A 23,396-nucleotide genomic window follows, 5' to 3' on the forward strand; every position below is an offset into this window, starting at 1 on the left:
AATATTGTGGACTTTGTCTGCTTCCTGGTATTAATTTTTCATAACAGTTTGGTAAATGTAACCGTAAAATCGTTAACTAACTCTTTACAAAATCTGGTCTTCGTATGTGTCACTTCTTTTAATCTTTTTCGTTCTCGTTAGTATATAAAATGTTCATGTAGTATGCAGGCAGCTTGGAGCTACAGGAAGTACTCACGTAATCAAGAGGCTTGACACTGACTCTCTTTGCTGTTACTCTCCGCTCTTCCTTCGGCCAGTCCAGAGCAATATAAAGGCAGGTTTTGTACGAGTCATGAAAGCAGATCATCCATCCCACCACATGTGGTTCATCAGCTAGTTCCAAGGGCATCTGTTCCCAGAACTTCAGCTACGAGAGCTTTGCAGCTCAAAAACTCAACGGTCTGGAAATCATCGCTGCACAATAAAAACGATTATTTTCATTTGTCAGCACAGCGTGCATTTGCATACTAAAAACATCGGAAATGCCAGTCTCTCTTTGTAGACTACGAAACCGGGGCATACTAGCACTTATATTATATATATATATATATATATATATATATATATATATATATTACAAGCGTACGCGAGTCACAGTTGGGAGAAACCAAACAAAACTAGATACAATTTGTTACTTAATCAGAATAATTTTTACTGTATATTTGAGTTTACTCGTCACTAATATTGCTGACGAACGCGTCTTCGCTGAGATAGTCCTGGATTCAATTTCCGACGGGAACTGATGTGATTCGTATCCCACGTTAACATGTAGCTCCACGTCTCAGACAGAGTTTAGTGTCCGTTTGAGTAGCGAGACTAATTGAACCATTTACTATATATTTTTCACATACATATAGCAGAATTAAAATTATCAACTGCACAGACTGGCAACAAACAATTTTGTTTTCAACGCCATAAAAAGGCTCACAATTTTCCCTGAAGCTTGTTATTTTGCACTATCTTTGGACGATATTAACGATAAACAGAAAGTAAAGAGTTAATCATATCTCATTAACCATGCTGTGTTGCTGGTGTCATTAGAAAAGCTCGAATATTGTATACTTGAGCTCCTTCGTGGCTAAGCGATTAGCATACGCGCCTTTGACGTGGGAGCCCACGATTATGCCGGCTAGGCTAAAGGAGACAATGATGATGAGAAATGAATGAAATGGTGGAATGAAGAAAGTGGAGGAAACTAGAGAGCCCCGAAACTAGAGAACCCACACACACGGTGTTTGTCCACTACAAAGCTCACTTGGCGCGAGCTGGGATCGAACTAAGAACCCCATGAACCAGATATTCATAACGGAGTTGGTCTATGATACCAGACTTTTGATACACCCGGTATGTCTCATCTTTGGGATATTCTTTAGAAGAAGGAAGTGTGACCTTTTCTTTTCTCTTTCTTTTTCATTCTTTCATAATAAGCCTTTTATACACGAGTTACATAAGACATTTATACAGGGCGTCACCAGACTTTGCCAGGCATGCCGACCTTCGTTCCTACATCTTTCATTATATATTCGCATATTTAAACCATTTTTGCTTCTTCCATAATGACACAATTTAAGACGAACTAAGACAACTGAAAATACGCACTACAGCAACTAGTACGTACTCTTGAGAGAAAACGTGGAGTCATCGGGGTGACATAGATGATGAATGGAATGGGTTACCCCTTCAAACGCCATCCAGTGACGCCCCCAGCACTTACTAAAGAACAAGGAAGAATGAGCGCACAATAAATAATTTGTGTTTAGTAAATCCACCAACGCAACGAACGGTGCAAAGTGGTGTGTCTAACTGTACTTCGATTGAATTCCTCCAACACCACATGTATAGAGGAATACATAAGAAAACAGCGTTTAGTGAAGGAACATCTGCACGATAACAATTTTCTATACATGAAAAGAAGAAAGAAATGTGACTACGGATGGAGTTGGTATGTAGTATGTTTCGCCGTCAATGGCTCTCAACTACTGGATTCGTTTCAATAAAGTTCCCATCAATATCTTTCTTACGGTTATAGGATGCTAGAACAATAAAATGAAGTAAATACAATTACAATATTGAATATTTCTACGTAATTATGTCTATATACATAATTAAAACGAATCTTTAAAATGCTTCGTGTAAATTGTTTTGTATGGGACAGAAACATGAGCATTACGCAAAAATGATGAACAACGATTGCAAGCTTTCAAAATGTGGGTGTGAAGAAGAATGGAGAATTAGTTGGATCGAGCGGAAAACGAATGCGAGGGTGTTAGAAATGGTAGGGGGGGAAAGCACAGCTTTAGATATTATTCAAAAGAGAAAGAGAAAGTGACTGAAACGTTGGTCAAGAAGGAAGTATATCATGAGGGACGTGCTAGAGTGAATGGTGGCAGGAAAGAGAGGGAGAGGGCAAAGGAAGCTACAATTGATGAACGATATCAAAAAAGAAAAAGAGAAGAAAATACATGAAGACGAAGAGGTTAGTAGATCATGGGGCATGGAAGCTTCTCAGTTGTGGCAGTGGCCTATTAATAATCGCAGAATACCTATGATGATGATTTAATAATTGCAGCTAATTTTTAATATTTTATAATAAGAGAAAATCTATTTTTAATATTTTATAATAAGAGAAAATCTATCTTGGTTAACGGCTTAGTTCCTTATTTCTTATACTGGAAGATGTGCAACGCCTATTTCATTAAATAACGCTTTGGAATTCATTACTCTAAAATCACTATCCTGCTCGACCGATTGCATATACGAATGAATAATGACCACCATAGCCGAGTAATAAATGATGCAGTAACAAAAATATATAACAGGATGGATTTCCAAATATATATATATATATGTATGTATAAAGGGAAGTTGAATACATAAACAAAAGGACAGAATGTTTCAAAACTCATTAACTAGGTATTACTTTCAAAAGTATGAATTACCGTAATCTAGCAGCAGTTGTAATTTTATGGGCGATACATGCTCTCTTAAAATGCAGTCACATTAACATACACACTACTTTCTGATCAAATCATAATTATCTTTTACTCTTACATTCTGATCTTAATTCACAATTTCCTTGCTTTTAGTCTAAATATTATTATTCTAACTTATTCTACGCGTGGATGTTGAAATCTATTTAAATCACAATTCTTGTCATTCTCTTTTTCTCATGCTCTACCTGACAAACCACAAACGAATGGCATGTGTATTAATTCGTAATCTCTTTCCGTCCAACATTCGGGTGGGGAAAGAAGGGGTTTATAAATAATTTCGCGATTTTGAACATTTGGTTATAGTGTCGTTCCTTACAGCGATATTTTACTGTACACAAAAAGTTACGCTGAACTTCTTTCTTTCTTTCTTTCTTTTCTTTTCTTTTCTTTTCTTTTTTTTTTTTTCATTGCAACAGGATGCATGAGAAATGGAACCTATAGACTACCAGTCAGCTGAACAGCGATAAAATGCAAATTAAACTACATCCAACTTTGCAAATTTTCAACAAACATAACTTAGAGAACACGAACTTTGTAAAAGTATTTTTGTAAAAAAGAAGTAAGAAAATATTATAGAAGAAGGAAAGAAAGAAAAGTCTTCGGCTTTTGAAAGAAATCACTGATAGAAAAGAACGCCTATGGCAACTGAAATAATAGCAACAAGTGGGTTGGTTCCCTAGTATCACGCAACAACCAACTGGAATTATCAACTACGGCTATATGCTGAAACTTTCTTTTCTTATTTGGTATTTACAAGGATGACTAATTTAAATTCCAAACAAAATCAATACGAATAACAAATTATCTTTTTAGTCTGCACCTATCATGCAACTTTACAGTCAGTTCGGAAAACGTTAAAATTCTGTTACCTTTTAATAAAATCTCGGCATCTTATACAATAATCTCTCTTTTAATAAAATCTCGTTTGGGGTTTCAGAGGGGTGAGCAACTACCTCCAGAGTTTAGAATATATATCTATATATAGACCCTATATATATTGAGAGATCAAATGTTCAGTTTTTAATGCAAATGGGACGCAAAATTATATATTTTTTAAATTAATGTCCCGTTTTTGGCTCATAGTCACCATATACATATAATCAGAAAGCCCATTCTAAACATATTTCTATAGCTTTTTGAAGGGAATATCAACCCTTCTACAAGAAATTCAATAATAATAATAATAAAAAAAAAGATTTAAGTGGTAATTGATCTTTCCAATCCTTTTTCCTAATAAGTGCTACGATGCACTGTAAATATTAAAATTGTGAAAAGGTTAACATAAAAATTTGGTTATTTTAAGAAACTAGAGACTTCTGTCCAGTTTGCCTAGTGTTCCGCTCTTTTATTCTCAAAAATCTGGTCACCCTCAATATTATAATAAGATAGTAATAATTTACTTACATCTGAGAGTTTTACCTCTCCACTCAAGCAATACCTGAAATGATGCTACTGATCTGATATTTTATCTGTAACTAAATAGTGCAGCTATAATGTGGGAAGGATAAAGAATATATACTAGATTCTCAAAAACAGTGCTGTACTAGAGAATCTTTTCCTTCATAAATACTGAATTTAGAAGTGGAGAAAGAATTTTAACAATCGAATCTAGGAAACTGAGAAATTTTAACAACTGGTGGTCAATTACTTTAATGTGCACATTAATTCAGTAAGGGTTCACTATTATTCCACCTAACAAAACTGTTTTCGAAAACTCCAGTGTTGGTAACTCCAGTGTCCATTAGTTATAAGGCATGTTATGTTCAAGTCTTCATTTTAAACTTCATACAGAGATACTCCTCCCTTTAATCTGCTTTAAATCTTCCCATCTCTTGACTCTTATGCACATTCCTCATACCAACACGTGTTCCGTCTGTAATTACACTCGATGACGAGTGCATTTTCTACATACGTTCCTCGTTCTCTTAACCTTCATTCTGTAATTTGTTCCGACTGTGAACTTTGTTCTTATTTCTTACACTTTCTTCTAGGTATTTATTGTTGTAGAAATTACACGTATATAAATAAAGAATTGCAGGCGCTTAGATGTAGTGTCTAACATTTAAGGACAATCCTGGAATTAAACCAACGTTGTCACCAATAATAATAATAATAATAATAATAATAATAATAATAATAATAATAATAATAATAATAATAATAATAATAATAATAATAATAATACAAAGCGTCTTACATAAACACAAGCTCTTTTTAGACTTGAAAATAACTCAAAAAGCGCCAAGTTTCACGTCCCGCTGAGCACCAAGGCTACATGAGATGTGAACCCGAGAATTTTTAGAGTGAGTTATGATTTCTGATCCTCTTTATCTCCTTCCTAGAAAATGAGTTTCAACTACACTATAGCTAGTGTGTGTGGCCCCGAGTTCGATACTCGGTGAGGAAACTCCTTGGATAAAAACCCGAGTAGTGGTTTGGATCAGTAGGTCCCCGTTCGACACAATCTCTATCTTGAAAAGAGATATCAAACCGCAAAAATCTACGGCATGTAGCTATTTCTTGTTACACACATCGGGGGTGGAATGTAGATAGGTTCAAACTTAAAAAAAAATACATTTTTTAACAAAAAGAAGTAATAATAATTTAACTTTGATATATTTTCATCTTTAACTCCAGAAAAATGCTCAAAACGCTCCGTCAGTAGACACTCATTTCCCGTTGCTCCAAACACTAAAGAAATCCTGATTAGAAAACTGACAAGAAGGCGAATTCTCAGGTACAACTATAGTTAAAGCGTTCCGTATGTTTTAACTATAATAAGTATAATGATTATTTGTGTAACAACATAAAAGTGAAAGTTTTCTTTAAAAAAAAAAAAAAAAAAAACTTTTGGTTTGGTATCCAGGAGTAAAATCAGAAGTGATCGAAACAACGATATTTTAAGATCTTGAACAAACAGTACATCAGCGAAAACAAACTTAAAAGTAATCTATGAAATGATATTACTTCTGAAGAGCTATTTTCTTATTTCTTTACTTCATGCTGGTGTTCATTTATTTAAGTGATTGCCGTGTAACATTAATTTGGAAATGTTACGTCTGATTTGAAAGTAATCAATAAATTAAGCATTGCAAAAATTCAAATAACGATAAAAATAAATATCATACAAGAGGCTAACAGATAACAGTTACAAAATAGCCTGGCATCGGGTCTACTTCAATAGGAAATTGTCTTTAGAAAAGTCTTTTTTTGCTTCAGTGCAGAGTACTTATTAAATCAAACAACCTATCTGCAGCAACAACTCAGATCACACGTCAAATTGTGGATTCCCATCTAATAAAATAAGGTGTTCAAAACTTGCATTAACGTTACTACTAATAAACAAAATAACATCAAACAAACCAAACTTTTAAAACTCAACAGCAGCATTCTCAAGATTGTAAAAAATCTAAAACAACTAACTTCTTTTTTATATATAATTTCTTAACGACCTGTAATATTCATGAGATATGTTCAATGATAAAATAAAAAAAAATATTATGTTATCAATTTACTAATACCAGAGATGATATTATCTATTCTTTACTCGTAAATTTATTGTAGAAAATGTTTGACGGTACAAGCCGTTTTAGGGCTGATAGGACTTGGTGATGAACTCTAACAACATTACATTTTAACACGACTGTTTGTTCATGGATTTATAAACAATGACATACTGAAGATTTTTTTTTTCAGTCCATGAAGGGCTGTAGCAAACCAGATGGTGTATGTTGAACTCAGTGGTGCATGCCTAATGCATCAACTTTTCACATGACATTCTCACTGGCTTCCTCGACTCACAGCTTATGTACTTCCTAACAGTAGCCAACAATTTTACCAACTGCCTCATGAAGCTGTATTAAGGGTCTTTGATTAGTTCTCTTAAATATTTTTAACTTCAATTTTATTGAATAGATTAAAGACAATAAAGGTCATTTAAAAAAAATCAGAAAATGAACCAAATAATATTTACAAAATGCTATTGCATTAACTATTATTCAAGTTCTTTTGTGTAGTGTGCAACAATCATGACATCATGAAACTGCGCGCCCAAATTTCCGATCTATAAGGTAGGTCTGGATGCACCTTTACTTCATATATTAGCATTCTGTCGATACTACCTAGCTCACTTCTAGTTTTGATTTTTTTCCACTTAGTTTAAACAGTAAAATTCACAAAAGCAGGGATGCGCTTAGAACCTTAGACCGCAAATTCTTTTTCCTCCACAGTTACGGTTACCAGGCGTCATCTGAGCTCTCTCGTTGCTAAGCGGTTAGCGCACGCGCCTTTGGTGAGAGAAACCAAAGTTGGATTCCCGGTGGGAGCCCATGTGGTTCGGATCTCACTTAAGTTATAGATCTACGTCTCATACAGCCACAATGCTAAAAAGGACGCAACTCAAAGTCAAGTCAAATCAAAATTCTATTTTATCCAAACACACATTTTTTTCGGGCCCTAAAATTGGTCCCGGAGGGACTTGAAGAAAATGGAGAAATATCTTGTTTTCCCAGGTTATATACAACTACTTCATTTATAATTGTGTGTGTGTAAACTGTTAATGGTAATTGATGCAATGTCCAATTTAAAAAAAAAAATAAACATTTAGCCGTAAGGACGAAGGAAAAAAATATTATCGTAATGCGTACCTTAAAAGTTTAGTTTTATAAATTAAATTTTCTCGTTATGCCCTTAAGGTATTTGTCCTGTATATATATATATATATATATATATATATATATATATATATATATATATATATATATATATATATATATATATATATATATATATATATATATATATATATATATATATATATATATATATATATATATATATATATATATATATATATATATATATATATATATATATATATATATATATATATATATATATATATATATATATAAACACTTCTGTGAAACCTTTTTTAAAGTCTCTCGTATGGTACAGTGGAATCAAACTTGCTTTATAAGGAAAAACTCGGCAATATATGGCTCCAGAAGATTTATTTAGAACTCCTACATACTATTTAATAATAATTACTACTATTACAGATTAATCATTTGAGCATTTGCCATTACGCTACTTTAGGACTTGATATTCCAAATACGGATATAATCTTTCACTAATACATTTACTGTAATACCGAGCAAAGCATAATAAGAACATCAAATGGACACACGGAGTGTACTTACTGTTGGTTTCACCAACAATCGTTAAAATTAAGATATAATAATCATTCAATATTAACGACTCGATATGAAAATTGTCTGTTTACCAACGTCTGTTATTAGTTTGACACGTCTTTGAAATTTTGTGTGTTGATTAAACAGTCTTTAGACTCTACGCTATTCAACGAATGTATTAGTAACATTACTGTATACAATTCAATTAAAAATACTTTTGAGAGCCGCGGTGGCGAAGTGGTCGAGTGTTCACCTCTGGTGCATAGGGTCCTTGGTTCGATCCCAGCTCACACCAGGTGAGCTTTGTTGTGAACAAACATCGTGTGCTAGTTTTCTCGGGGTTCTCCCGTTTCCTCCCACTTTCTTCGTTCCACCATTTCATTCATTTCTTATCATCACAGTCTCCTTTAGACTAGCCGTGAAAAGTGTACAGTTTTTCCACCAGTTACGTAGTTTTAGTTTTAGAAATATTCACGATTCACTTTCTAACGTTCGAAAAAAACTTTACCCTTTGATCTTTGTAAATATACTAAACCAAAGGTTGATCCTTAATACAATAAGAGAAGTAACTTGTTGCAATCACATACTCTTATTTACAGCAATAATTTTGGATAATTTGAGCAAACATTGGTCCCAAGTAGTTCGATTAGGATTAGAAATAGAAGTCCTGTTCTTTTAGAATCTATGGCCATGTTAGCCAATCACGTATGAAAGATGAAGTCCCCCAATGATCACAAATCCCGGAGAATTGGGAAGGATGAAAAGAATGGGGAAAGAAGAAAGCGGCCTAGGACCATTATGTTAGGTAATCATCTCGGCATTTGCCTGGTGTAAATGAGGAAAACCACACCGTTGGTTTGAAAAAGCTTTTACACTTTTTTGATTGGGTCTCTCCACCGGGAACCGAATCTGGGACTGGCTTTCAGTCGACTTTCTATTTTACTTATCTTCCGATTTCTTATATTTCTACACCTACGATTCCAGTTTAAAATCGTTCTAGTCAATAACTGGAAAGCCTCGACTCAGATCTATAATCCCCAATGACACTGTACTCCTCAGAAACAAGAAATGACCGACGTAAGTACACGACAAAACAAAATGGAGGAAATTTATTCCTCCCTGCTGGTTTGATGGCTAGCACCTGATCCTTTGATGCACGAGATTCGGTGTTCGATTCCCAGTAGAAATCCTTCAAATTTGAATTATGGTGATGCGGATTCCACACCTTAAACCAGCGTTTCCCAACCTTTTTCAACTTGCGGCACACTACGGGTGTTACCTGGATTCTCGCGGCACACTTATAGATATTATTTGTAAATATAAAACACAGTGACATTTTTCTGTGATTATTGATCTCCTCCCAGAGAAGAAAGCTCTTTCACTGTTTCCCTTCCCCCTTGGCAAATCATTATGTTTATTTTTCATTCTAATTTAAAAATAGAAAACAATTGCAATGAAATATTGAACTCAGGTTTCTAAAAATACGCTTTCTGTTTAAAAACTGTATCCAACCTTTTAGTAAGAAGGAAGATCACTAAATAACGAACAAACAAATCTCTTTTACTTTTAAAACACAAATGTAGGTAATTTGTCGAAAGGATTGAATAATATTTTAAATTTTCAAATTACGAAATAGTCTGCAACAATAAAGAAGCAATAATGATCATAACAATTATAACAAATATTTTTTTGAATATTAGAAATGTACAGAATATTAACCCGGAAAGAACATAAAATTGTAGGTTCATAGTAGTTTCACACTAATGTGAAATAAAAATATACATTTTTCCCTAAGTTTTGCAATTTAATTGCTATAAAATTAATACTTTTTTCGTTTCCTCGCGGCACACCAGCGGCCCATTCACGGCACACCAGTGTGCCGCGACACACCGGTTGGGAAACGCTGCTTTAAACTGTAGGGTCACGTTTTAATGTGCTCAGTGAAGAAGAAAAAAAAAACTGTAAACTCCAATTACCCAAATCTATATACTACTTCTGAAAAATAGTATTATCTTCAAAAAAATTAAACGTAGCTTTGCTGGACATTATATATATTTTTGGTGTTAGTTAATTAGCTAGCACTGCTTAAATAAAACAAATCTCTTAATGTTTTAAAACAAATCACTGAAGTGCTTCCGAAACAACGGAATTCTAAACACGAAACTGATTTGGCGCAATAGGAGTGCCGGTACGTTCCGGACCGTTTTAAGTGTCTTCATCCCGGCGAAATTAAAATACCGCTAATTTTAACTAACTAACTAACTCTATGGCCTATGGAACCCGGAGGTTCAGTGCCGCGTTCACAAAAGCTCTCCACTGACTTCTATCCTTAGCTAATTGCATCCAGTTTCTACTTTGTATTCCTATCTCTGCGAGATCCATCTTAATATTGTCCTCCCATCTGCGCCTAGGTCTTCCTAATGGTCGTTTTCCTATGGGTCTACCAGTCAAGACTTTGAAAGCGTTTCTACTTTCTTCCATTCTAGCTACATGACCTGCCCACCTAAGCCTCCTAGACTTGACGACCCTAACAATGTTGGGTAAACCGTATAAACTATGTAGTTCCTCGTTATGAAGCTTCCGCCATTCCCCATTCTCGTTCCTCTTGGGTCCGAATATTCTTCTCAGGATCCTGTTCTCAAATACTTTCAGTCTATGTTCTTCTCTCAGAGTAAGCGACCATGTTTCACAACCATACAGAACAACAGGCATGATTATCGTTTTATATATTTTAAGCTTCAAATTCCTCGACAGAATTCGCGACGACAAGAGATTTTGAACCGAATAGTAACACGAATTCCCTGCTTTTAGTCGACATTTAATTTCTTCGTGAATATGATTTTCGTCTGTTAATATTGATCCTAAATATTTGAAAGTATCCACTTTATCAAAAGCATTATTTAGTACTAGCAGCGTTCACCCCGCTTCGCTGCGGTCACCCCGGAACGCAATAAACTTTGTTACTTAGATAATTTTTACTTTTTCGCTTTCAAGTGATATGATAAAAACCATAGAAGATTGCAGTAAATCTTAACATTATATCGCCTGTCATTTATGTTAACCCGCCCCGCTTCGCTGCGGTCATCCCGGTGCTGGCATATTGTAAAAGTGTCTGTAAAAATAAGCAAATCAATTAAAAAATTTTAAACAGAAGATTCAAGCTATTTTCCGCTGTATATCGCCTGTCATTTATGTTAACCCGCCGAGTGACACGGTCATGCGGGTTGCATATAAATACGTTTATTTTTACCTATGATGAACTAATAACAAAGGATTTGTACGTTATGGACACTTGAATGGTCAATTATCTCAAGACACTGGTAATTAAAAATTAAAGTGATATGATAAAAACCATCTAGGGTCCAAATCCTAATAACCCCCCAAAAATGAAAGAAATTGGTTCAGCCGTATTAGCGTGATGAGCGGACAAAATATTGTACGTTCTCTTTTATATATATAGATTTTAACTCCTCTACAATTTGCCGTATTACGGTCCCGACGCACTTCCATGTATTTAGTTTTCTCTGCATTTACTTCTAAACCCATGTCCCTGCAAGCGTTTAATAAGATCTCTGCATTTATTTCTACTGTTCTCCTATCATCCCCTATTAAATTTACATCATCAGCATATGCCATAACCTGGTGAATTCCGTTCAACTCTAGGCCCTGGTTGCTATCTTTGATTTTCCTTATGGCGTATTCCAGCACAAAGTTAAATAATAATGGCGACAACGCATCTCCTTGTTTCAGGCCATTTTCGACGTGGAAGCTCGTGGACAAAAATTTTCCTACCCGGACTTTACTTTGGGATTCACTTAAACATATCTTAATTAATCTAATTAGCTTTCTCGGTATTCCAAGTTCTGTAAGAACGTTGTATAATGTTTCTCTCCTAACCGAGTCGTAAGCCTTTCTAAAATCAATAAATAGTTGATGTAGCGGGGTATTGTATTCCCACTTCTTTTCGAGTATTTGGCGAATGGTAAATATTTGGTCGGTAGTTGATCGATTTCGTCTAAATCCGCACTGATAATCTCCAATAATTTCATCTGCGTATGGGGTCAATCTTGCTAACAGAATATTTGAAAGGATTTTATAGGATGTTGACAGAAGAGAAATGCCTCGATAATTATTACAGTCAGTTTTGTCGCCTTTCTTGTGAATTGGAACAATGATTGATTCTTTCCACTCTTGTGGCAATTCTTCCTTGTTCCAGATAAGGAGAATGAGTTTGTGTATCTTGTTCCACAATTTTTCGCCTCCAGCTAAAATTAACTCAGCCGGAATTTCATCTACACAGTAGTTTCACACTAATGTGAAATAAAAATATACATTTTTCCCTAAGTTTTGCAATTTAATTGCTATAAAATTAATACTTTTTTCGTTTCCTCGCGGCACACCAGCGGCCCATTCACGGCACACCAGTGTGCCGCGACACACCGGTTGGGAAACGCTGCTTTAAACTGTAGGGTCACGTTTTAATGTGCTCAGTGAAGAAGAAAAAAAACTGTAAACTCCAATTACCCAAATCTATATACTACTTCTGAAAAATAGTATTATCTTCAAAAAAATTAAACGTAGCTTTGCTGGACATTATATATATTTTTGGTGTTAGTTAATTAGCTAGCACTGCTTAAATAAAACAAATCTCTTAATGTTTTAAAACAAATCACTGAAGTGCTTCCGAAACAACGGAATTCTAAACACGAAACTGATTTGGCGCAATAGGAGTGCCGGTACGTTCCGGACCGTTTTAAGTGTCTTCATCCCGGCGAAATTAAAATACCGCTAATTTTACAGTAATTATGTGATATCTTCAAATAGATAAAAGATAATTGAAATATGAAACAAGAGCGCCCTAGACAATATTATTTTACGTGAGGTACCGTTATCACAAGTCACCTAGTGGCTTTCCGTTTTCAGCTGTTTAGAAACGCGAAAATAAATGCCGATTTTCAAAATGGCTTGAAATCGAAAGTAGATACGTGAGTTGTGATAACGGTTTCTCATGTAAAATAATATTGTCTAGGGTGCTCTTATTCCACATTTCGATTATATTTTATCTATTTGAAGATATCACATAATTACTGTAAAATTAGCGGTATTTTAATTTCGCCGGGATGAAGACTTAAGTACCGTTTACAATCGTATTATAAAACGGAACTGTTGACTTAACATATATTTCGTGTTTTAAATTAAATTACTAAAATATGAAACAAGTTTTTTTCTTTAATCCGCCATCTCGAATACAATGTTGTGTTCTCATGACACGTCAAGTCATGCTAAAAAATTGCACATACATGATCTTGAATTCTCAATATAATTTACGTAAATTCCATGGAAAATACTGGGAAAAAAGCGACCTTGAATAAATTGAACGCTTCAAATCTATACCGACCTCAGAAAATCACGAAACAGAAAAGGAGATTATAGCTTTCGTTGCCAATTTTGACATTTACGTCATTTATTTATTTCGCCTGTGATTTCCTCAAAACAAACAAGTATATATACACCTCACAGCAAAAAACTAATGTTGGCAATACTGTTATGAAAAATATTCGGAAAACCGTTGTTGGTAGCCTTGCTACTGACGCCTAAAGGACAATAGCCATTGGGGAGGAAGGTTTTTGTTGGGTCTCGCAGCTGGCAGCTGAAGGTGAAAGAACCAGTTCTTTGGTATTCTCATCTGAAAATCGTAACCACGCGACCTTAGCTTTCACCATACCATGTAATGCAAAGCGGCCATGAACAACACGAGAGCGACGGAAAATATTACTCTAATTACTGCATTCATACTGTAATTTTATTGTGCGCATGGTGCATAATTGCAGATTATGATATTAAGAAAAAAATATCGTAATTTAAAAATCATTCTATTATTTTTTGCAAAATATATTCTTTTTTAAGATGAGAAGTATACCAATCCATAGAAATCGAGCTGAATAAAATGGCATAGCTGAGTGATTATCTTAATGCGTAGTTTTCGAAAATAGAAAATTGTCAACATAGAAATTGAAGCTGTACGATAACCTCGTGAGAAACGATTTTCAAGTAAGCCCACATAAAGCTTTTCTTTATACCGCTAGCAAGAAGCCAGAACCCAATATGGTTAATATGTGATTGTGATAAAACTACTAAAATTAATTAACCAAAATTGTGTGATTTAGTAAAACTTTAACCTTTGCTCATCTAAAATTTGTCCAAAGGTCACACATTTATCCATCACTAGATCACACACATTGAGCTCAAGAAAATGACATCATTCAATTCTGAGACATGGCGCAAAAAGAGTACTCATGCGTAATTTTTGAAAAAAAAAATAATAATTTTATGTCACTGAACGTATGTTGTTTGTTGCCAATAATAATAATTAATAGTTTTTTATTTTTCTAGAATATATTGTTTATTTATTTCTGTACTATATAAGTATCAGACTGTATCTACTGTTTGCCACATTATAACGGTGACACACGTACCTCTAACAGTGACACATATACTCTTAACAGTATCGCCACACTACTTACAATAAAACTGGTATTGAACACGTTAGTATCAATCATCTTTTCCTATTTTTCATAAGTCGTTGATGGGTCTCTTTCATAGTATTTAGATTTCATTTAAGTTCATTGGCGGATACCTTTTCTGGGGAGGGAGTACATAAACTTTCTGCTCACGCTAACTTGCTTTTTCACATCATGAAATTTAAGTGAGAGGAAAGCACCCACGGGAACCCGCGGAGAGGTGACATAATTGACCATATCAATCAGTATACTTCCTAAATGTACTAGCATTATTTAAGCCCAGCAAGCACGTTCGCAAAAATGTATTTCGAGAGAAGTCAAAATTCAATATTAGTTAAAGTTTACTAAAAATCGGTAAAAATCACCGTTAAAATTCGACTAAATTTATACAAAAATTGGGATTTCAGAGAGCCAAAGCTCACCTACGTTTACAGGGGTAAAAGTGGATCTGAAAAGGTAGAGGGACGCATGACGGCACACCGTCCCCCGTGCCCATCTTTGACCATTGTATTTTTATATATATATATATATATATATATATATATATATATATATATACAAGGGCGGATCCAAGGGGGGGCTACGGGGCTATAGCCCCCCCCTTGACGCTCAGGTTTACACTGGATAAAATGGGCTTCAATTCTGCTTTACACTAGATAAAACGGCAAATTATGGTTTAGCCCCTCCCTTGATCATTTCCTGGATCCGCCACTGTATATATATATAAAGTTGGGGGACGCTACAGATAATTACTGGTAGCGGGGAAACGACGTCTAAAAAGAAAATGTGAAGTCCGTGTTGTAGAAGGAAATAAGAAGTGTAAAATATATGGAAGTCATATGAGACTATATGATGTCAACAATGAATTGAGTGGTTTCAATCTGGTGATGAAATAAAAATGCAAGACGCCGCACTTTGTCATCCAAACCCTTTTGAGTGCGGAACTTGTTTTCAGGAGCATTTTTTAGTATTCAACAACAGTAATAGTCCAAACAGGGATACTACTGACCCAGCAATAGCCTACACACAAATCTCATCGAGTTGATGTGGCATACTGATATCAAAATCAAAACTAAATGGCCTGCGACAAAAGCATAATTTACAGAACATTGTCCTTACCATTTAGATGCTGAATTTTCAAATTAATGTAAACATTGATCAAAAGTATGCCAAAAAGATGCGAAGCCTTAATTGTAAGATGGATTATATCAAGTAGGCCTACTGATGCATAATATAGTAACAATAACTAGTCCTATATGTACTCAGATTTCGCGAAATATTTGTTTTAAAAATAATTGTCCATTTTATTAATAATTTATGCACGTCTGTATATCCTATTCCTACTACTAGAACAAGTTGGAACCTGTGGCGTACATGACGGTACGTGACGTTTGGGCGCCGCCGTTTGGGCGCGGACGTTTGGGCCCCGCCGTTTGGGCACTGGACGTTTGGGCGCGAAGCCATTTGGGCGCCAGACGTTTGGGCGCGAGTTAAATTAAAAAGTCATAATGTTAGGCGCTGAGTACTAAGTTCGAATCAAGATATCACAAGGTGTCTACTGTAGTGGAAGTCCTTGAATTATACTAGATTTTGTTTTACATACTAGAAATACTGGAATTTCAAAATTCTAAAAACTGAATTAACAATTAAATTTTGTAAATTTAAGTTCCAACCAAAGTTAAGTGTGCTTTTTAATTTGATAACTTTTCAAGCCAAAGGTAAGTCGACCAGACTAGATATGATTGACTGCATTACATACAAAGCGAGCCTATTCCATTAAAAAACTTAAAGCAGGCCTTCTACTGTAGTTATGCAATAAGTGTGAGTGTCAAACACATTTCTAGTGGCTAAACGATCAATATATGTACACTTAATTATTATTTTTCACTTTGAAATCGTTCTTTTTTTTCTTTCGCCACTTTCTTTAATGCAGATTAAATTTTTACAATGGGACGAAAAAAAAAAAGTGTGTTAAGCTTTGACTTTTATATTGGAATATTAATTTAAAAAAGTGATACCAGAAATACGGCATACTGCAGTTCCTAAACTCAATGTTTTAGACACCCTGTATGCGAAGTATGTCTTAGACACCCTGTATGCGAAATATCTTTCCCTCAACTCGATTAGGATTTTTAAATTTCTGGGCTCTCGGCATCTAAGGCCATTTAGCCCGTCACGTTTGAGGGGACACTATCGGGAAAAGGGATGGAAAGAAGCGGCCTGGACCTATAAATTAGGTATAACCCCGGCATTTGCCTGGTGTGAATGAGGAAAACCCAGGAAAACCTCATTCAGGGTGGCTGGCCTGAAAGAGCGTGTTACATTTTTTTTCGATTGAGTGCCTCCACCGGGAATCGAACCCGGGACCGCTCGCACCGAAGGCGAGAGCGTTAGCGACTACGCTACGCGGGGCCACTTCCCTCAACTCGAGTGCGTGGAAATCTTTTATTGGTAGTTCTTTATTGGACTTAAGGAAGAGAAGAGTTTGGCAAACGTAATACGAAAGGAAACAAATTTTAATATTCTTAAGTATGTAATTGTTAACTTTTTTGAAAAATACAAAAATTAAATCAATATGTTTTAATTAACATTAAGAAAATTATTAATAGTTCGTCTGATTCCTTCATTTCCTAGCTTCCTTATATAATATAAAAATTAGATCAACATTAGATCAGAAGTACAAGAATCGTGAACAAGCGAAAAATGAATCCATGACTAGGTTAGGCAATAAATGTCACAAACGCATTAAACTATCTAATTTAGATGAATAAATAAGATAGAGATAGAAAATATACAGATAAATGAGGTGAGATAAAGATAGAAATGTAGGAAATGTATACATCTTGACTCGCGCTAAGTTTTTAGTGCCTAGCTTACTTTATATGTCGTAAATTGTGATTTTTACTATGTACCTTGCGCCCAAACGTCTGTCGCCTAAACGGCTTTGTGCCCAAACGTCCGGCGCCCAAACGGTAGCGCCGAAACGTCCGCGCCCAAATGGTGGCGCCCAAACGTCCTGTCCCGTACAAAAATTGGGATTTCAGAGAGCCAAAGCTCACCTACGTTTACAGGGGTAAAAGTGGATCTGAAAAGGTAGAGGGACGCATGACGGCACACCGTCCCCCGTGCCCATCTTTGACCATTGTATTTTTATATATATATATATATATATATATATATATATATATATATATATATATATATATATATATATATATATATATATATATATATATATATATATATATATACAAGGGCGGATCCAAGGGGGGGCTACGGGGCTATAGCCCCCCCCTTGACGCTCAGGTTTACACTGGATAAAATGGGCTTCAATTCTGCTTTACACTAGATAAAACGGCAAATTATGGTTTAGCCCCTCCCTTGATCATTTCCTGGATCCGCCACTGTATATATATATAAAGTTGGGGGACGCTACAGATAATTACTGGTAGCGGGGAAACGACGTCTAAAAAGAAAATGTGAAGTCCGTGTTGTAGAAGGAAATAAGAAGTGTAAAATATATGGAAGTCATATGAGACTATATGATGTCAACAATGAATTGAGTGGTTTCAATCTGGTGATGAAATAAAAATGCAAGACGCCGCACTTTGTCATCCAAACCCTTTTGAGTGCGGAACTTGTTTTCAGGAGCATTTTTTAGTATTCAACAACAGTAATAGTCCAAACAGGGATACTACTGACCCAGCAATAGCCTACACACAAATCTCATCGAGTTGATGTGGCATACTGATATCAAAATCAAAACTAAATGGCCTGCGACAAAAGCATAATTTACAGAACATTGTCCTTACCATTTAGATGCTGAATTTTCAAATTAATGTAAACATTGATCAAAAGTATGCCAAAAAGATGCGAAGCCTTAATTGTAAGATGGATTATATCAAGTAGGCCTACTGATGCATAATATAGTAACAATAACTAGTCCTATATGTACTCAGATTTCGCGAAATATTTGTTTTAAAAATAATTGTCCATTTTATTAATAATTTATGCACGTCTGTATATCCTATTCCTACTACTAGAACAAGTTGGAACCTGTGGCGTACATGACGGTACGTGACGTTTGGGCGCCGCCGTTTGGGCGCGGACGTTTGGGCCCCGCCGTTTGGGCACTGGACGTTTGGGCGCGAAGCCATTTGGGCGCCAGACGTTTGGGCGCGAGTTAAATTAAAAAGTCATAATGTTAGGCGCTGAGTACTAAGTTCGAATCAAGATATCACAAGGTGTCTACTGTAGTGGAAGTCCTTGAATTATACTAGATTTTGTTTTACATACTAGAAATACTGGAATTTCAAAATTCTAAAAACTGAATTAACAATTAAATTTTGTAAATTTAAGTTCCAACCAAAGTTAAGTGTGCTTTTTAATTTGATAACTTTTCAAGCCAAAGGTAAGTCGACCAGACTAGATATGATTGACTGCATTACATACAAAGCGAGCCTATTCCATTAAAAAACTTAAAGCAGGCCTTCTACTGTAGTTATGCAATAAGTGTGAGTGTCAAACACATTTCTAGTGGCTAAACGATCAATATATGTACACTTAATTATTATTTTTCACTTTGAAATCGTTCTTTTTTTTCTTTCGCCACTTTCTTTAATGCAGATTAAATTTTTACAATGGGACGAAAAAAAAAAAGTGTGTTAAGCTTTGACTTTTATATTGGAATATTAATTTAAAAAAGTGATACCAGAAATACGGCATACTGCAGTTCCTAAACTCAATGTTTTAGACACCCTGTATGCGAAGTATGTCTTAGACACCCTGTATGCGAAATATCTTTCCCTCAACTCGATTAGGATTTTTAAATTTCTGGGCTCTCGGCATCTAAGGCCATTTAGCCCGTCACGTTTGAGGGGACACTATCGGGAAAAGGGATGGAAAGAAGCGGCCTGGACCTATAAATTAGGTATAACCCCGGCATTTGCCTGGTGTGAATGAGGAAAACCCAGGAAAACCTCATTCAGGGTGGCTGGCCTGAAAGAGCGTGTTACATTTTTTTTCGATTGAGTGCCTCCACCGGGAATCGAACCCGGGACCGCTCGCACCGAAGGCGAGAGCGTTAGCGACTACGCTACGCGGGGCCACTTCCCTCAACTCGAGTGCGTGGAAATCTTTTATTGGTAGTTCTTTATTGGACTTAAGGAAGAGAAGAGTTTGGCAAACGTAATACGAAAGGAAACAAATTTTAATATTCTTAAGTATGTAATTGTTAACTTTTTTGAAAAATACAAAAATTAAATCAATATGTTTTAATTAACATTAAGAAAATTATTAATAGTTCGTCTGATTCCTTCATTTCCTAGCTTCCTTATATAATATAAAAATTAGATCAACATTAGATCAGAAGTACAAGAATCGTGAACAAGCGAAAAATGAATCCATGACTAGGTTAGGCAATAAATGTCACAAACGCATTAAACTATCTAATTTAGATGAATAAATAAGATAGAGATAGAAAATATACAGATAAATGAGGTGAGATAAAGATAGAAATGTAGGAAATGTATACATCTTGACTCGCGCTAAGTTTTTAGTGCCTAGCTTACTTTATATGTCGTAAATTGTGATTTTTACTATGTACCTTGCGCCCAAACGTCTGTCGCCTAAACGGCTTTGTGCCCAAACGTCCGGCGCCCAAACGGTAGCGCCGAAACGTCCGCGCCCAAATGGTGGCGCCCAAACGTCCTGTCCCGGTACATGATGGGGTTGCTCGTTTTTAACCCTCGCCCTTGAGCAAGATTTGCAATATTAAACGTAACATGTATACAAAACAACTGAAATGATATAAACTTAAGAACTTGAACCCCCTCCTCTTGACGAAATTCTGCGTACGCTACTCTCTGGAATCAGAACTCTCTATCATTGTCATTTAAACTTCTTTCAGGCTTTAATATTTCCTTTCATTTTAATGTTACATAAGAATATGCGTTTGAATTTGAAAATGTGTTACAATTTAAACCTACCATTCAGTGTAAGCGTAGGTAGTGGTTGATGTTAGTTTTATCCCAAGAATACAGCGATCGCCATTCACTCACTCGTGTATGCAGCCACTGGTTAAGTTAGTGTTAAGTGGCCCTGATAGTAGACGGTGTTGAGAAATATTTTGACGTTTCAACGTGCTTCTGTTCCACCGAGTGCGTGACAGGAACCTGTTTCTCTCAAGCATGTATGTTGCGTGTATTACGTTTTCACATACTTAGACACATTCCATGTAGAAGTTTTAGTCTGTATGTCATGCTGAAGTATGAAATTATTATATGTCAGGTAAAGAGTACTAAAATCCGCTAGTCTTGAAACTGTTGTAGAATGAAAGCTTTTCCATTATATAATTCTGCACCATGACGACAGGTTTACAAATAGATCCATAATATCGATATAGTCTATATTAAAAATTATTTTGTTAATCTTACTGGAAATAAGCATTCTGAAGATGGTTTTCCTTGACATGGATATTGTAGCCCTAATTTTTGAATGTTTTAAACTATTTTACAAAACCAAAGCAAAACGAGTAAGTTTTGGATATATTTCTCATAATTACGAGTAATGTTACTGGTAATATGCATGTTTGCAAATGGAATTAAGGTCCCTCTACAATAGCAAGATAACTCACATTTCTGTATGTACACATCTAAATACATGCAATGTTGCGCTCAAGCGTTTCAAGATGGCCTAGTGGCTAGCGCGCGCATCTTTGATTCAGAAATTCGATTCCCATGAACCCATTACGATGGTTCGGATTCCATCTTGATCTGTAGGTCCACATCCACAGATACATGAAACTATACCTGGCTTAAATTATAATTGTGTTTTCGTATGAAAATGAATTTGGGAAAAGGGTGCAAATAAAATTTAAGAACCTAGGGTTGGCCATGTCCGGTAATGGAATCTATTAATGGTCAAATATAATCTAGGGTTGGCCATGTCCGGTAATGGAATCTATTAATGGTCAAATATAATCTAACATCTGTATCCCGAAATTCTGAGCAAAAACAAACAAGAACCAATTGACGTCAACCTGATTTAGGAAATATTTCTAACATTTTTGGACCGTTGTGGACTGGATACGAAATAGAAATAAGCTCAAAACAATTATACTCATCAAGAGCAGTGAAAGATATTTCCGCCATTCCCACCCAATGGAACCGACAATAAGACCCCCCAATAATACGTAATTCCTCATTTATATAGTCGTATCCCAGAAGCCCTTATTTTCGTAATAGGCCTTTATTACCGATATTTACATAAAGGAATTAAAAAAACTAATATTAATATAGTAGAAATTGTTCTTTTGTTACCCATGTAGGATGATATAAACAACTAGACACGAGGCGCTGTGCGAATTTCCATGACACTCAAATACAAAACACACCAAAACACTTAACGTATGACAAAAATGCACTGTGAAATCACTATAAAACATGAAAATATTTTCATTCACCTTAAATGACACCAAGCTCGAACTAGTTCTTTCTTTTCTCCTCAGCACTAATTGTATACAAACAAACACACAACAAACACGTGGCACCACTTTCACATTCGCAGCAATACCACGAAACAAACACTTTGCAATTTGTTAATCATCCACAAAATGGTAACAGACTGCACACTTAGATAATTCTGAACAATTCCACACTGAATAAACGCTGGAGAGTAACAAGAAAACTACGCGTCACCTCCAGTTCATACCAAAGCAACAACTATTATACACAAAACAAGCTTCGCCAGCTTGCCTTGCTTTCTGGTTTCTCTTCTCTCTCTCTCTTTCCTCCCCTCCCGCCAAGGCTGCGTTATGAGGGGAAACAGGTCCCGCCTATAGGGCCAGTTCCTAGCCAAACGTGTATGTTACGCAAGATTTTAGCTCCGCCCCTTGAGAAAGGTTCTGACGGTCGGTCCCTCCAGACACCTGCTGGACAAAAATTCTCTCTCTCTCTCTCTCTCTCTCTCTGTTTCCCTTTATTATGATTTCTCCCGTAAATCCATTCATTGGCTGCGTGACGTTTACGAGCGTCATACAGCACAGATGAGCTGATCAACTATGAACACTTCGTGTATCTCACATAATTCGCTGCGAAGCGCTATAAAAATATTAAGAAAAAAAAAAAAGCGATGTACTATATTACAAAATCCGGGTTAATGAGATCACGACTTTATGCATACATAATTATCATGATAGTACATGTCCTTTTTCTACTACACATCAATGTTCTCGAAAAAGGCAAGTAAACTCCTCATTCTTTATTAACTCAAGTTCTTTCGCTTTTTCCATTTATTACATAAAAAGGGAAAATTCCATACAAGTCTACAACAATTCGGTCATTCTTTCCTTGTTACCTAACAAATTGGTCACTTGTAGTCATTAATCCTCTGCAAATATGTGGAATGGTGTTTAGTACAATGAAACCGAACGTTAAAAAGTCTCTCCTATTGCTGATAACTTTTTCTTCTTGCTTTCTAGAATATCATTAAGACCAATGGGAAATATTTGGTTCTATTCGACAATCGTCAAGAATGAAAGAGGTATCTTTTTTCAAAACGGCTCAATATACCTAGAAAATATTATCAAAGTATTATCACTTAGAATAGCGTTTCTTAGACTGTGGAGCTGGAGGTCTGCCTTATGCTCCTCTTAGACTGAACATTAGACACCCCCCCCAAAAAAATACTGA

The 23,396-nt window shown here is 35.6% G+C and overlaps 1 protein-coding gene across 14 annotated transcripts in view; it reads right to left on the reverse strand.

The window, feature by feature from the left end:
• Rbfox1 (RNA-binding Fox protein 1) overlaps positions 1-23,396 on the reverse strand; it is a 1,063,832-nt gene that overhangs the window by 507,642 nt on the left and 532,794 nt on the right. Inside the window, exon 1 of one of the 14 annotated variants that reach the window (XM_081750851.1) lies at positions 22,169-22,439. The exons of the other annotated variants lie outside the window; for them this stretch is intronic. The gene's annotated coding sequence lies outside the window, so the exon portion shown is untranslated. Of the gene's footprint in view, positions 1-22,168; positions 22,440-23,396 lie in introns of those variants that run through there. 14 annotated transcript variants of the gene reach the window in all.

This window comes from Thermobia domestica, chromosome 3 (genome assembly GCF_964235325.1).
Source record: "Thermobia domestica chromosome 3, izTheDome1.hap1.1, whole genome shotgun sequence".
Classification (NCBI taxonomy): Eukaryota; Metazoa; Arthropoda; class Insecta; order Zygentoma; family Lepismatidae; genus Thermobia; species Thermobia domestica.